This window comes from Mustelus asterias, chromosome 12 (assembly GCF_964213995.1).
Source record: "Mustelus asterias chromosome 12, sMusAst1.hap1.1, whole genome shotgun sequence".
NCBI lineage: Eukaryota > Metazoa > Chordata > Chondrichthyes > Carcharhiniformes > Triakidae > Mustelus > Mustelus asterias.
In genome coordinates this window covers 78,997,405-79,012,780 of record NC_135812.1, presented here as the reverse complement: position 1 = coordinate 79,012,780, position 15,376 = coordinate 78,997,405, and the positions used below count along the sequence as shown (strand labels likewise).

Genomic DNA, 15,376 nt, shown 5'->3' with positions numbered 1-15,376 from the left:
ATCTTTCCCAGAATTCCATGTTTGACTCCCTCCAATAATATTTCCACCCCTACCAAAACAGCTCTTATCGACATCGCAGCCAGCATCCAATGTGTATTTGATATCAGTCTGCAGCCTTTGACACAATTGATCACACATCATCCTTAAACTCTTCTTCACTGTCATCCGGTGGGGTAGGATGATACTCTGTTGTTCCTGTTCCTGTTTGTAGCCACTCCTCGCAGGAGATCTGCTGTCATGGTGTGTCACGTTCATCCACATTGTGTCCTTCTCACCCATCCGCTGTAGCTCTTCTGCAACTGCTCTGTGATGTCTGTCATCCAGCTATGCTGAGTTTGACCCCTCTTTGGCCCTTCACTTTGCCCTCTAGAAGAGATCTCTATATCGCTTCTCGGCCTTTTGGCTAGGATCAAGTGTAGTATCGGATCTGCACTTGGTTGAGGTCATGAGGTTACGCTGAGGTTTCATATGTTTCATATGAAGCAATTTTTTAAAGCGGCATCTCGGCCTTTTGGCTAAGATGCAAATGAGCTCAAGTCTTGGAGGAGGATCCTCCCCCTTCTCCAATCAGCTTGACTCATGTAGATCAGGCCCAGGACAGGGTGGTTTAGTCGCCCGCCCTGTCTTGTCAGCCTGGATCGGAAATGTCTCAACTTGTTGAGACTCTGAATTGGATTTGATTTGATTGAATTGGAAAAGTATAAAAAAAAAAGAGATCTCTATAGCTTTCCAGCATTGATCAAATGACCAAAATACAGACTTTCTTTTGTTCTGGATCTCACTTCTTACAGTTCTTTTTGCTCCGGCAATTTCAAACACCTCTTCATTTGTTTTATGGCCTGTATATAGAATTTTAAGCATACATCCTAACACCTACCAAGGCCTCTAGTTTCTTCCAAAGATCTTTATTTATTGTCCAAGTTTCTGAGGCATACAGGAAAGTGAATGGAATGTAGCAACTCATGTGTTTTTTCCTTGTTAGAATCTTGAGTTTTCCTGTTGCTAACTGATGCGCGATTAAATCACGGGAGGCTAGATTGTACCCGGGAAATAAAGGCTTTTATTACTAACAAGAATGGAGCACACTATATACAATACAATCCCAGACTAAAGGGTCACCAGGCAGTGCAGTGACCTTTATACTTCCCCAGGTAGGCGGAGCCAACTGGAGTGTATCACAGAACAATATCAACAGGTAGAACAGCCCAACCCTAACCCCCACAGTGACAACAGTAACATATCTACAAACACCCATAGTGCTGACCATCCATGGCTCAGCACTCATAGTGGTAACCAACTATGGTTCACCACACTAACACACCCTTCATCTTCACAATATCATTCTGAAGAACCCTGCCCTGCTTCTGACTTTGGCCTTTGATCTACTGCCTTCTGTTATCATGTGTCCTGAGCAAACAAACTTACCTACTTGCTCCATCATGTCAACATCAACTTCAATCTTCATTCTAGTTTCTTCTAATGTATTCCTGCAAGTGACCATTGTTTTTGTCTTTTGTTATGCATCCTCAATTCATATTCTGAACTTCTAGATCTCACTTGATCTACGATATTTTTGAAGATCTCTTCTGATTCTGCCAATAGCACAGCGGTGTCCGTGGACCGCAACTTCATGATGCTCTTGCCTCAAATTTTTATCTCTGGATGTATATCTAACTTTCTGAATACTTGTTCTGTGTACCGATTGAATAATTTTAGAGATAGGACACACTTGTCACACTCTTCCCTTCACTTGAAACATGTCTGATTGTCCATCTTCTGGCCTGATGCTCACTATTTTCTCCCAATATAGGCTCTGGATAAATCTCACATTTTTACTGTCAGTGTCCAGTTCATCTATTAGCCTTCAAAGTTAAATACAATCAAACTCTTTTTCATAGTCTATGAAGCATATATTGTTGTTCTTGTTTACTTCTAGATATTTACCAAAGGTTGTTCTTAGGCTAAATAATTCCTCTATTTTTCTGCTCCAGGTCTAAAATTCAAACTGAGTTTCACCAATTTTTGCTTCAAAATTCATAATTATTGTTTCCTATCATGACTTTCCAGACCATTTTAATGAGATGACTCATTCAGATTATCATTCTAAAATGATTGCACTCGATTATTTTAGGTCTCTTGGGTAACATAAATAATTAATGCCTCAAGTCCTAGGAATGTATCCTTTGGTATATATTTGATCACAAATTTTGGATGTCATTTCTATTTTTGTTTATCTAAGGACTTTTAGATGTTCTGTTCTCTTTATCTATGCCTGGAGCTTTTCCTGTACTCATCAATTTCAGAGCATTCTCTGTCGCTGATATCATAATGTTTGGTTCTTCATTTGCCTCTGTACCTTGAGGTTGACCTCAATTTGGATCATTATACAATTCACTTATATATTCTGTCCATTCCTTTGATTCTGCATCCCTTTCAAACTATACTTTGCCATCTTTGTCTTTTATGTATCTGTTCTTATCATTTTCTTTCTATCTGTTCAAAGATTTCACTTTCTGGCGTAAAACTCTCGTTTTGTGATTTCTTTCCAGAACCTCATTGCACATCCTATCCAAACATTTCCCTTTAACTTCCCTACATAGATTCTTTATTATCTTTTCAATTTTATCATTCCCAAGTGTGATTTAAGACTGAACACACCTGGTTCAATTTTTGCCGATCTATCCATAACCAAATAATAACTCATAGAATCGTAGAATCCCTATGGTGCAGATTTGGCCCATCAAGCCTGCACCGACAATAGTCCCACCCAGGCCCTGTCCCACAAGAGGAAACGTAACAATGTATGTTGATGGCATTCAGCTCTAACTTACCACCACCTCTCTCAACCTACCCTCAGTCCCTAAACTGTCTACTTTATAGCCAACATCCAATACTAAAACAGAAATTTATCCAACAAAATGTTGGAAAGACCAAAGCCATTGGGTGGGATTTTATGACCTCGCTCAGACGAGATCGTAAAATCCCGCCCGAGGCCAACGGACATTTCCATTCTATGAACCTCGACCGCTCCGATTCCGTGGCGGGCAAGATGGTAGAGTTCCAGCCATTATCTTTGTCTTCCCTCCTCCCTCGCTGAAAACTCCATTCACTGGACCAATAATCCAGAAACCCAGGATAATGCTCCAAGGACCCAAATTCAAATCCCAGTTTGGCACATGGTGAATTTGAATTCAATAAAAATCTGGAACTAAAGGTCTGATGATGACTATGAAACCGTTGTCAACAAAACCCATCTGGTTCACTAATGTCCTTTAGGGAAGGAAACCTGCTGTCCTTGCCTGGTCTGGTCTACATGTAACTCTAGACACAGAGCAATGAGCTTGACTCTTAAGTGGCCTGGCAAGCCACTCAGTTCAAGGGCAATTAGGGTTAGGCAATAAATGCTGGCCCAGCCAGCGACGCACACATCCTATAATTGATTTTTTAAAAATCCTTAGCTTCTGATTCCATCACTCACCATGGCAACAGTGTAAGGCTAAATTGGACACTTTGCAACCTTGGTATCATATTTGACTCTGTGATAAGCTTTTGACCACCCCTCACACCAACGGTTCTGCACTTATTCTGCCTTCAGTAATAACTGAATATACCACATTTTTCTTCTGATTGGATTAGAATTAGAGCCATAGAACAGAAGGAGGGCATGTGGGGCATGGTGGCATAGTGGTTAGCATTGCTGCCTCATGTACCAGGGACCAGGGTTCAATTCATGCTTTGGGTCACTTTCTGTGTGTTTGCACATTCTCCCCGTGTCTGTGTGGGTTTCCTCTGGGTGCTCCAGTTTCCTCCCACAGTTCAAAGATGTGCTGGTTAGGTTGATTGGTCATGCTAAATTGCCCCTTAGTGTCAGGGAGATTAGCAGGGTAAATATGTGGGGTTATGGGAATAGGACCTGGGTAGGATTGTTGTCAGTGCAGGCTCAATGAGCCGAATGGCCTCCTTCTGCACTGTAGGGATTCTATGATTTGGACCATTTGCAGCCTATGTTGGCACTTTCAAAGAATCCAGTCATCCCCACTCCACTTTCCCCGCATATTCCTGAAATTTTCTCTCCTTCAAATATTTACCCGATTCCTTTGAGTACTATTGAATCAACTAATAGTTATTTGTTCATTATTCCTTCAAACCTTGCATTGCACCCCATCAGCAGTGCAATCCAGCATTAACCACTCATTGCAGAGAACAATTTTCCTCATTTCACCTCCGATTCTTTTGACAAATGGCTTCAATGTACGTCCTCTGGTTACCAACTCAGCAGCCACTCGAAACAGTTTAACCTTAATTATTCTCTCAAAATCATTCATGATTTTCAAAACACCTCAATCAAATCTCTTCTTAGCCTTCCTTACCCTAAAGCGAACAACTCCAACTGCTCCAAATAACTAAAGATCCTCATCTCATGGTGGCATTCAAGAAATCCATTCTGCACCTCTCTAAGGCCTTGACATCTTTCCTGAAGTGTTGTGTCTGGAATTGAACCCAATACTGAGGGTGAACCAGGGTTTTATAAAGATTCAGCATAGAACATAGAACATAGAACAGTACAGCACAGAACAGGCCCTTCGGCCCACGATGTTGTGCCGAGCTTTATCTGAAACCAAGATCAAGCTATCCCACTCCCTATCATCCTGGTGTGCTCCATGTGCCTATCCAATAACCGCTTAAATGTTCCTAAAGTGTCTGACTCCACTATCACTGCAGGCAGTCCATTCCACACCCCAACCACTCTCTGCATAAAGAACCTACCTCTGATATCCTTCCTGTATCTCCCACCACGAACCCTATAGTTATGCCCCCTTGTAATAGCTCCATCCACCCGAGGAAATAGTCTTTGAACGTTCACTCTATCTATCCCCTTCATCATTTTATAAACCTCTATTAAGTCTCCCCTCAGCCTCCTCCACTCCAGAGAGAACAGCCCTAGCTCCCTCAACCTTTCCTCATAAGTCCTACCCTCCAAACCAGCCAGCATCCTGGTAAATCTCCTCTGCACTCTTTCCAGCGCTTCCACATCCTTCTTATAGTGAGGTGACCAGAACTGCACACAATATTCCAAATGTGGTCTCACCAAGGTCCCGTACAGTTGCAGCATAACCCCACGGCTCTTAAACTCCAACGCCCTGTTAATAAAAGCTAACACACTTTAGGCCTTCTTCACAGCTCTATCCACTTGAGTGGCAACCTTTAGAGATCTGTGGATATGAACCCCAAGATCTCTCTGTTCCTCCACAGTCTTCAGAACCCTACCTTTGACCCTGTAATCCACATTTAAATTAGTCCTACCAAAATGAATCACCTCACATTTATCAGGGTTAAACTCCATTTGCCATTTTTCAGCCCAGCTTTGCATCCTATCTATGTCTCTTTGCAGCCTACAACAGCCCTCCACCTCATCCACTACTCCACCAATCTTGGTGTCATCAGCCCCCTCTTCTATGTCATTAATAAAAATCACAAAGAGCAGAGGACCAAGCACTGATCCCTGCGGCACTCCGCTAGCAACCTGCCTCCAATCCGAAAATTTTTCATCGACCACCACCCTCTGTCTTCGATCAGACAGCCAGTTACCTATCCAATCGGCCAACTTTCCCTCTATCCCACACCTCCTCACTTTCATCATAAGCCGACCATGGGGGACCTTATCAAATGCCTTACTAAAATCCATGTATATGACATCAACTGCCCTACCTTCATCAACACACTTAGTTACCTCCTCAAAAAATTCTATCAAATTTGTGAGGCACGACTTGCCCTTCACGAATCCGTGCTGACTATCCCGGATTAATCTGCATCTTTCTAAATGGTCGTAAATCCCATCTCTAAGGACCTTTTCCATCAATTTACCAACCACCGAAGTAAGACTAACCGGTCTATAATTACCAGGGTCATTTCTATTCCCTTTCTTAAACAGAGGAACAACATTCGCCATTCTCCAGTCCTCTGGCACCATCCCCGTGGACAGCGAGGACCCAAAGATCAAAGCCAAAGGCTCTGCAATCTCATCCCTTGCCTCCCAAAGAATCCTAGGATACATTTCATCAGGCCCAGGGGACTTATCGACCTTCAGTTTATTCAAAACTGCCAGTACATCCTCCCTCCGAACATCTACTTCCTCCAGCCTATTACCCTTTAACACCTTCTCTTCCTCAAAAACATGGCCCCTCTCCTTGGTGAACACTGAAGAAAAGTATTCATTCATCACCTCGCCTATCTCTACTGACTCCATACACAAGTTCCCACTACTGTCCTTGACCGGCCCTAACCTCACCCTGGTCATTCTTTTATTCCTCACATAAGAGTAAAAAGCCTTGGGGTTTTCCTTGATCCGACCCGCCAAGGACTTCTCGTGTCCCCTCCTAGCTCTCCTAAGCCCCTTTTTCAGCTCATTCCTTGCTAACTTGTAACCCTCAATCGAGCCATCTGAACCTTGTTTCCTCATCCCTACATAAGCTTCCCTCTTCCTTTTCGCAAGACATTCCACCTCTTTCGTGAACCATGGTTCCCTCACTCGGCCATTTCCTCCCTGCCTGACAGGGACATACCTATCAAGGACATCCAGTATTTGTTCCTTGAAAAAGTTCCACTTTTCATTAGTTCCTTTCCCTGACAGTTTCTGTTCCCAACTTATGCCCCCTAATTCTTGCCTAATCGCATCATAATTACCTCTCCCCCAATTGTAAACCTTGCCATGCCGTACGGCCCTATCCCTCTCCATTGCAATAACAAAAGACACCGAATTGTGGTCACTATCTCCAAAGTGCTCTCCCACAACCAAATCTAACACTTGGCCCGGTTCATTTCCCATGCAAAACCATTTCCCAAGCATAACCTCCTTGTTTTTATATTTTATTCTTCTATTAATCAGGCCAAGAATCCTGTATGCTTTTTAACAGCCTTCGAACTAATCCTATCCAAAGATGTGTGGATACACACTCCCAGATCTCTCTGTTCCTGCACCCCTTTTAAGACTGTTCTATCCAGTTTATATTGTCTCTGTTCATTCTTTCTATCAAAATGAATCACTTCACACTTCTCTGCATCAGGTTTCATCTGGCATGTGTCTGCCATATCACCAGTCTGTCTATGTCTTCCTGAAATCTGTTGTCATCCGCCTCATTATTTACTACACTTCTGCATTTCCCGTCATCTGCAAACTTTAAAATTATGTCAGCTGGCGCGTTCAAATTGTTTTCTACACATTAAATTCAAATTTGGCAAGTCCTCCAATATCACAGTGGAATTTGTTGGTTATACATCTTGGTGTGTCTCCCAGAAAAAGATCTGTTTAAGTTATGACTATCGGTTAAAGATATTTTGGCATTCAGTATTGTTGAGCTTGATAAATGTTGGTGTCAACTGGTTTACACCATAAGCAGTGGACCGGTGGAACAGTACTGACTGAAGTCATAAAGCAGCCAAAAATCTTGGAAATATGTTTTTCACAAAATTTAGTAATTAATCACTTAAAATACCAATTCACTAAATATGCTTCAGTTTACAGATTATATGACTTGCTTAACAAGCAACTAATAGTTGCTTGTTCATCATTCCTTAGAACCTTGCATTGTAAGATCCGGGAGGTATATTTCAGAATGCGTTGCTTTCTTGCCCAGCAGTAGCATGGTTCTGATGGAAGGTCACAACCCGAAATGTTAACTCTGTTTTTCTCCCACAGATGCTGCCAGACCTGCTGAGTATTTCCAGCAATTTCTGTTTTTTTTTTATTTTAGATTTTCAGCATTTGCACTACTTTGCTTTTCGAGTTGCATATTCTACCTCAATGTAAAGTATTGGGATACAGTGAAAAGTATTGTTCCTTGTCTGCTATACAGACAAAACATAACATTCATAGCGTATATCGGGTGCAGACTGTGGTGTTGCAGTTACACATAGGATGTAGAGAAAGATCGGTTTAATATATGATAGGTCCATTCAAAAGTCTAATGGCAGGAGGGAAGAAGCTGTTCTTCAATTGGTTGGTACATGTTCTCAGACTTTTACCCAACAGAAGAAGGTGGAAGAGAGTGGTCGGAATTTTATGTCCTCACCCGCCATGGAATCAGAGCGGGCAAGAGTTTTTTGTTTCATTTTTCCATTGTCCGCAGGAGGTTGGCAATGGAAATATCTGTTGACCTCGGGTGGGATTTTACAATTTCAGGGTGACCGAGGCCGTAAAGTCCCGCCTCGTACGTCTGGGGTGGGGTCCTCGATTATGCTGGCTGCTTTTCTGAGGCAGCAGGAAGTGTAGATGGAGGCAATAGTTGGGAGTCTGGTTGGCATCATGGACTGGGCAATGTTCACAACCCTTTGTAGTTTCTTGTGATCTTGGACAGAGCAGGAGCCAAGCTGTGATACATACGGAAAGGTGGTTTCTATAGTGCATCTGTAAAAATTGAAGAGAGTCGTCATGGACATGCTGAATTTCCTTTGCCTTCTGAGAAAGTAGAGACATTGATAGGCTTTCTTAACTATAGCATTAGCATGGAGGGACCAGGACAGATTGTTGGTGATCTGGAAACCTAGAAACTTGAAGCTCTCAACCATTTCCACTTCATCACCATTGATGTTGACAGGGGCACGTCCTCCACAATATTTCCTGAAGTTGATGACTATCTCCTTCAATTTACTGACATTGAGGGAGAGACTATTTCACCAGATTCTCTACCACTTTCCTGTACTCCATCTCATCATTGTTTGAGATCCAACCCAGTACAGTGGTGTCATCAGCTTGGTATGCAACTTTTGTTTAAGGTGAATGTCCTTTATTTGATTGTGTGTGCTCCCTTCTTCTCTCCCTGATATGTTACTTTTTCTCACTTATTTAGTTGATGAGTAAAAGATACTTTTTCTTCTCATATTTTCTCTCTGCAGCCAAAGTTGTCTTATGAGGAAAGGTTGGACAGGCTATGCTTGTTTCCACTGGCGTTCCGAAGAGTGAGGGGTATATGAGATCCTCAACAGTTGTGACAAGGTGGATGTGGAAAGAATGTTTCCTCTTGTGGGTAAGTCCAGAACTAGAAAGCACTGTTTTAAAATTAAGGGACCCCTTTTAGGACAGAGGTGAGGAGAATTCTTTTTCTCTCAAAGGGTTGTGAGACTTTGGAACTCTCTGCCTCAAGAGGCAGGGTCGTTGAATATTTTAAGGCAGAGGTAGATAGATTCATCTTAGACAAAGGAATTGAAGATTATCAGGGGTAGATGGGAATGTAGAATTTGAAACACAAACTGATCAGTCATGATTCTATTGAATGGCAGAGCAGTTTCAAAGGGCCTATTTCTGCTCTTATTTCATATATTTGTAAAGGGAAGGTAAAGTCCATAGTCCCAGATGACCATAGGCTGCGCTCCCCTTTGAGGGGAAGAGCTGACTGGCGGTGATTTAACCTGAGCATCACCACACCTCCGGCGAAGGGCAAGGGTGAGAAGGTGGGGTCTTCATGAATAACTCAGCTGGTACGGGAATTGAACCCATGCTGTTGGTGTCGCTCTGCATCATGAACCAGCCATCCAGCCAACTGAGCAAAGCTGACCCCCATTTGTATGTTAATGGTAAGACGCTGCACCAGAGAGTTTGTTGCCAGCATCAAGTATCTGGGACAGAGCAACATTTCGCCATTGATTGACCTTAACAGTAATACTTGAGCTGAGGATCAAAGCATCCCATAAAATTTGTTCGAGCTTTATATATCTACTACTTCATAGTAAGAAGTCTCACAACACCAGGTTAAAGTCCAACAGGTTTATTTGGTAGCAAATACCATAAGCTGGACTTTAACCTGGTGTTGTGAGACTTCTTACTGTGCTTACCCCAGTCCAACGCCGGCATCTCCACATCATGTCTACTATTTCATCCCAGAGGCACAGAAAATACCCCATCACCCAAGCACTACTGTGGGCTATTCACAAACATAAATTGTACAAAATGTTGAAAAAATGAACTATATTAATTGGATTCCCCCATGCATCATATTTATTTGTGAGTTTTCTGCCATGTTGCCATTTGATTTTAGATTTTTACAGTGGATGCAGTTTATTGTAATTCCATGATAATTCGTGAATGCTTAACCACTTTAAAATCTAGGGTTGATTCAGGAGTATTGGGGACGATAAAGGTGAGATCCCACTGCAGAGAAATTACCTGAGGAACTTGGTGGAAGGTGTGGTAGTGTGGCCCCTTTAAGGGGGCATTCCCCGAGGACCACATGATTGGACTGGACCCTATCGAGGTGGAAGCTGAGGCAATCGGGTACTAAGGGCCCGTATCCCAGGCCAGAGGGGATCCTCAGTTGGAGCCAGGGAGGAGTGAAGAATAGTCGCAGAGTTAGTTCTGTCAGAACCTTTGTTGTAAATAATTACTCATCATTGACAGTAAACCCTTTTACACTTTGAGCCATATCGCGTCACCCTCGATTTATTACAGAAGATACCAAGATACTACATGATTTAAACTTAAGCAAATATCAGAGGAATCAAAAGTTCGTGGCTTCTCAAAAACAGACACATTTAAAGACACTGAAAATCACATGTTCCTTGTACATCTCGAGTGTGTGTAAGATAAGTTGCTCGTGGCTCACCAGTTTCAGTCATTTCCTCTTCAATTTTCACATCTGGTTCTGGGGAGTCAGCCTTGAGTTCTGTAATTGTCTCACTGGCGATTGTCAGAGCTTCTGTTCCTGGTTTCTCTTCATGACTGTCAGTGCCTGCGCCAGAATGTTGTATGTCATTGGCGTGCTTACTAGGATAGTCAAGCGGATTGGAACCTTGGTCACATGCATCAGTAATGATCTGATCACACTCATCAGCATTGCTTTGATTATCATCCTCATCTACACTGTCTTCAAAAAGTAGCGTGAGTTCCAGAATTTCCTCCTCTGGCTGTTCATCATAGTCACTAAGTAGACTGGGATTATACTCAATGGAATTTAGAAGAATGAGGGAAGATCTTATAGAAACATATAAAATTATGAAGGGAATAGAAAAGATAGCAGCAGGGGGGTTGTTTCCACTGGCAGGTGAAATCAGAACTAATGGGCTTAGCCTCAAAATAAGGGGAAGCAGATTTAGGACTGAGTTGAGGAGAACATCTTCACACAAAGGGTTGTGAATCTGTGGAATTCCCTGCCCACTGAAGCACTTGAGGCTACCTCACTGAATGTTTGTAAGGCAAGGATTTTTGAACAGTAAAGGAATTATGGGTTATAGTGAGCGGGCAGGTAAGTGGATCTGAGTCCACGAAAAGATCAGCTATGATCTTATTGAATGGCAGAGCAGGATCAAGGGGCCAAATGGCCTACTCTTGCTCCTAGTTCTTATGTTTTTATGTTCACTCGTGGTCTGGTCTCCATCGTCATCCTCCCTCTCTTCAAAGAATAATGCAATTTCTAGAACGCACTCTTGTGGCTGCAGCTGTGGAGCTTTCTCTACAGAGAAAGATTCTGGGTCAACCTGGGCTTCTACTGCAACTGGTAATTAAAGAAGCTGCAGAGCTACACAGGCTTAATTAAGAGTAATCTTGATTATGAATAATGCACAGAGTGACAGTGATTGAGGACACAGACTCCAGCCATTGTGCTGTACTGCAAAGAATGGACACTCCTGCACCTGTGTCCTATTTAAAATTGGGTTTTGTGGCCATTGATTATAATATCTGCACTCCAATCAATCAGCTTGGATTTTGCAACTTGACCCAAAAAAAGGCAATTAGGGGTGAATTTTCCAGTTCCGCCCACCATGGGAATCGTAGCAGGCAAGGTGTGGACCATGGAAAGGTCCGTTGACGTCGAGCGGGATTTTCCGGTTTTGGAGTGATCGTGGCCGAAAAGTCCCATCTTTTTTGTTCCTCTGTATCTTCTACTTCCTGGATATTGCTTGATCTGATTGGTCTTCCTTTAAATGTTTGAGTAGGAGATTTTCCTTTGTGGCAAACTGCATTAAAATGGCCCCGCCTCCAGCAGGCATCATTCTGCATTTACCACGAATTGTCTTTGTGCCAAAAGGTTTTTTTTTTCACATCACAACAGGAGCGCTGGATAATGGCAGTGACTGTCCCCTCTTTATTCTGGGTTTCTTTATAGTGGGTGTGCTGGTACCTCTATTGCTCACAAACTGGATTGAGTCAGTAGTCTGAATCCATTAAGGTTCTCTGTAACCCTGGGTTAACGCCTGGTTATGCTTCCATAGGACAGCCGGTCTCACTAATTGGACTGTCTCGGATAGTGTTAGGTCATATCTGGACTGCAAAAAAAAGACAAGTACACCCACCATGATGCGGTCTTGGATATGGTCCCATACTCGCAACTAGCAGCCAAACGATAAAAGTCATCGACAAAACAAGTCAGTAGTTTCTCAGATTCCTGAGTGCACCTATTAAACCTCACCCAGTCTATAATGATGTTCCACTGGAGACAGAAGTACAAATCAAAGGCTACAATTGCTACCTCATAGGTTGCTGTGTCTTCATTAACACTGTCTTATTAAAATGTTAGCTGTGCTGCTGCCGAAGCTGACCATTTCTTTATCAGGCTTCTGTGCTAATCCCCAAATGGTCCCATACCTGCTGAACCTACAACACCAGTTTTGCCAGTGTGCTGCTTGGTTGGGGGTCTTCCACATTGTCAGGTAGAGATAGATTGCCTGTTACTTTCATCGACTTGTCGGGACTCATTGGGGCTTTTCCTTCCGATTCTTCACTACTTATTTCCTCACTGCTTTACTTTCGATGGCTTTCACCTTCCCGCCACTGTGGCAATTTTGTCAGTGATCCTTGTTATTCGGTAGGTTTACCGCTGCCACCATAGTGTGTTTAACAGAAACTTTATCATAAAGTTTATTTATTAGTCACAAGTAAGGCTTACATTAACACTGCAATAAATTTACTGTGAAATTCCCCTAGTCGTCACAGTCCAGCGCCTGTTCGGGTCAATGCACCTAACCAGCACGTCTTTCAGAATGTGGGAGAAAACCAGAGCAAACCCATACAGACACGGGGAAAATGTGCAAACTCCACACAGACAGTGACCCAAGCCAGGAATCAAACCCGGGTCCCTGGCGCTGTGAAGCAGCAGTGCTAACCACTGTGCTACCGTGCTGCCCAGGGAAAAAAGCATCTAGAAGCTTTCAAAGATTTATTAACCATATACAACTATGAACAGGGATAGATAAACATAAGTCTCCTTCGAGAAACATCTCTCTCTGATTTCCAGTGACACATGATCTGAGATGACTGATGATATATGTTAACAATTAAATATAATAGCTATTAACCAGTATCAACTTGCACAATAAAATGCACATGATAAATACATACCAGAATATAAGCCTCTTTTCTAAGCTGATAAAATTTTAAGTCCTTCTTCTGCAAGAAAATATATATTTTTGAAAGAATGTACCAGATATTAAGGCAAAAAAATGTCTTCCGTTTTCATATGCGTACCAAAGTGATAACAAATACCCAAAGTCTCTCCAATCAAATATGTAATTAAGGCAGCAATTTATTTTCCATTGCCATCTTCACTCTTTGAATTTTTACTATAACTGGGTAGAAGATTAAAACTCACAACAAAGAATCCCAGTTTTGTCATTCCACTAGCGTGCTATAAGTAAATTTCAAAATTTGCATTTAAAAGGTTCAATTTAAATCCAATGATTTCTTGGAATTTCATATTCTATTGTGGAAAGTAGGAAGAGATGCAGGATGCAATGTCAGATTTTCTTTGCTCTCAGTTTTGTGAACATTTTGTACAACTGTTAAAATGAGATTTGCAACCAGCATGTTTATGCTAATAACGTTTGGATGAGTGTTTAACTTAACAGATGAACAGAAAGCGTCAGATCCTCGACACAAATAATCAATATTTTAAAGTTCCGTTGCTAACCAGTTAACTCTAACAATATTTTATTAACCCTCCAACTGCCAACAGGCAATCAAGCCAATTTAGGGGCAGCACGGTGGCACAGTGGTTAGCACTGATGCCTCACAGTGCCAGGGACCCGGGTTCAATTCCTACCTTGGGTGACTGTCTGTGTGGAGTTTGCACAATCTCCCCGTGTCTGCGTGGGTTTCCTCCCAGAGTCCATAGATGCGTGGGTTAGGTTGATTGGCCATGCTAAATTGCTCCCCCTTAGTGTCAGGAGCATTAGCAGGGTAAATATGTGGAGTTACACAGATAGGGGCTGGGTGGGATTGTTGTCAATGCAGGCTTAATGGGCCAAATGGTCTCCTTTGGGGTGGCACGGTGGCACAGTGGTTAGCACTGCTGCCTCACAGCGCCAGGGAGTTGTGTTCAAATCCGGCCTTGGGTGCGGTGTAGAGTTTGCACGTTCTCCCCGTGTCTGCGTGGGTTTCCTCAGGGTGCTCCGGTTTCCTCCCACACTCCAAAGATGTGCGGGTTAGGTTAATTGGCCATGCTCCTTTGCCCCTTAGTGTCAGGGAGATTGGTGGGGTAAATGTGTGGGGTTACGGAGATAGGGCTTGGGTGGGATTGTTGACGGTGCAGATTTGATGAGCCAAATGGCCTCTTTCTGCAATGTAGGGATTCTATGAATGCTCAGTTGGTTAGGAAACAGCTGTGGAAGGAAATATAGTTTAAGCTTTCCAGTCGATGGCCCTTCATCAAAACTCCTCATCAAGGGTCACCAAACTGAAATGTTAACTCTGGGTGGGATTTTCCAGCCCTCCCGTGGCATGTTTTCCCGCATTGGAGGAGGCTTGCCATTGGCCGTTGGTGGGGTTTTCCGGTCCTGTCGATGTCTATGATGTTTTGCATGGCTCACCCATCCCACCCCTGGGGAACCTGCCCCTGGCGGTGGGGGGCAGTGTGGTCGTCGTTGGCAGGACTAGAAGATCATGCTGGTGAGAAGGGCCAGAAAATCCAACTCTCTGTTTCTCTCCACAGGCGTTACCTGAGCATTTCCAGCATTTTCTGTTTTTATTTTGGGTTTCCAGTATCTGCGTGTTTCACTTTTGTGACACCAGTTTATTGGTTGTTTTCAGTTTTGCTTTGGATGTTGATTACTGACCCATATTAGATTTTCTCCTGAATTCGTCAGAGGTTTTATTTTATATTCATTCATGGGATGTGAGTGTTGCTGGCAAGGTATTGTTCATGCCTAATTCCCCTGAGAAGGTGGCAGTGGGAGCTGCCTTTTTCAAATATTGAGCTGATGTAGATATACTCAAGGTGTTGTTAGGCCAGGAATTCTTCCTCTTCAAATCATAAAATCCCTATAGTGCAGAAGGAGGCCATTCGGCCCATCAAGTGAACAGCAGCCACAATCCCACTCAGGTCCTATTCCCGTAACACCTCATATTTACCCTGCTACTCCCCCTGATACTAGCATGGCCAATCAATCTAAC

General features: G+C 42.9%; 1 pseudogene; it reads left to right on the top strand.

Moving 5' to 3' along the window:
• The first annotated feature begins 383 nt into the window (after positions 1-383).
• LOC144502195 (U2 spliceosomal RNA) lies at positions 384-561 on the top strand (annotated as a pseudogene).
• The last annotated feature ends 14,815 nt before the right edge of the window (positions 562-15,376 follow it).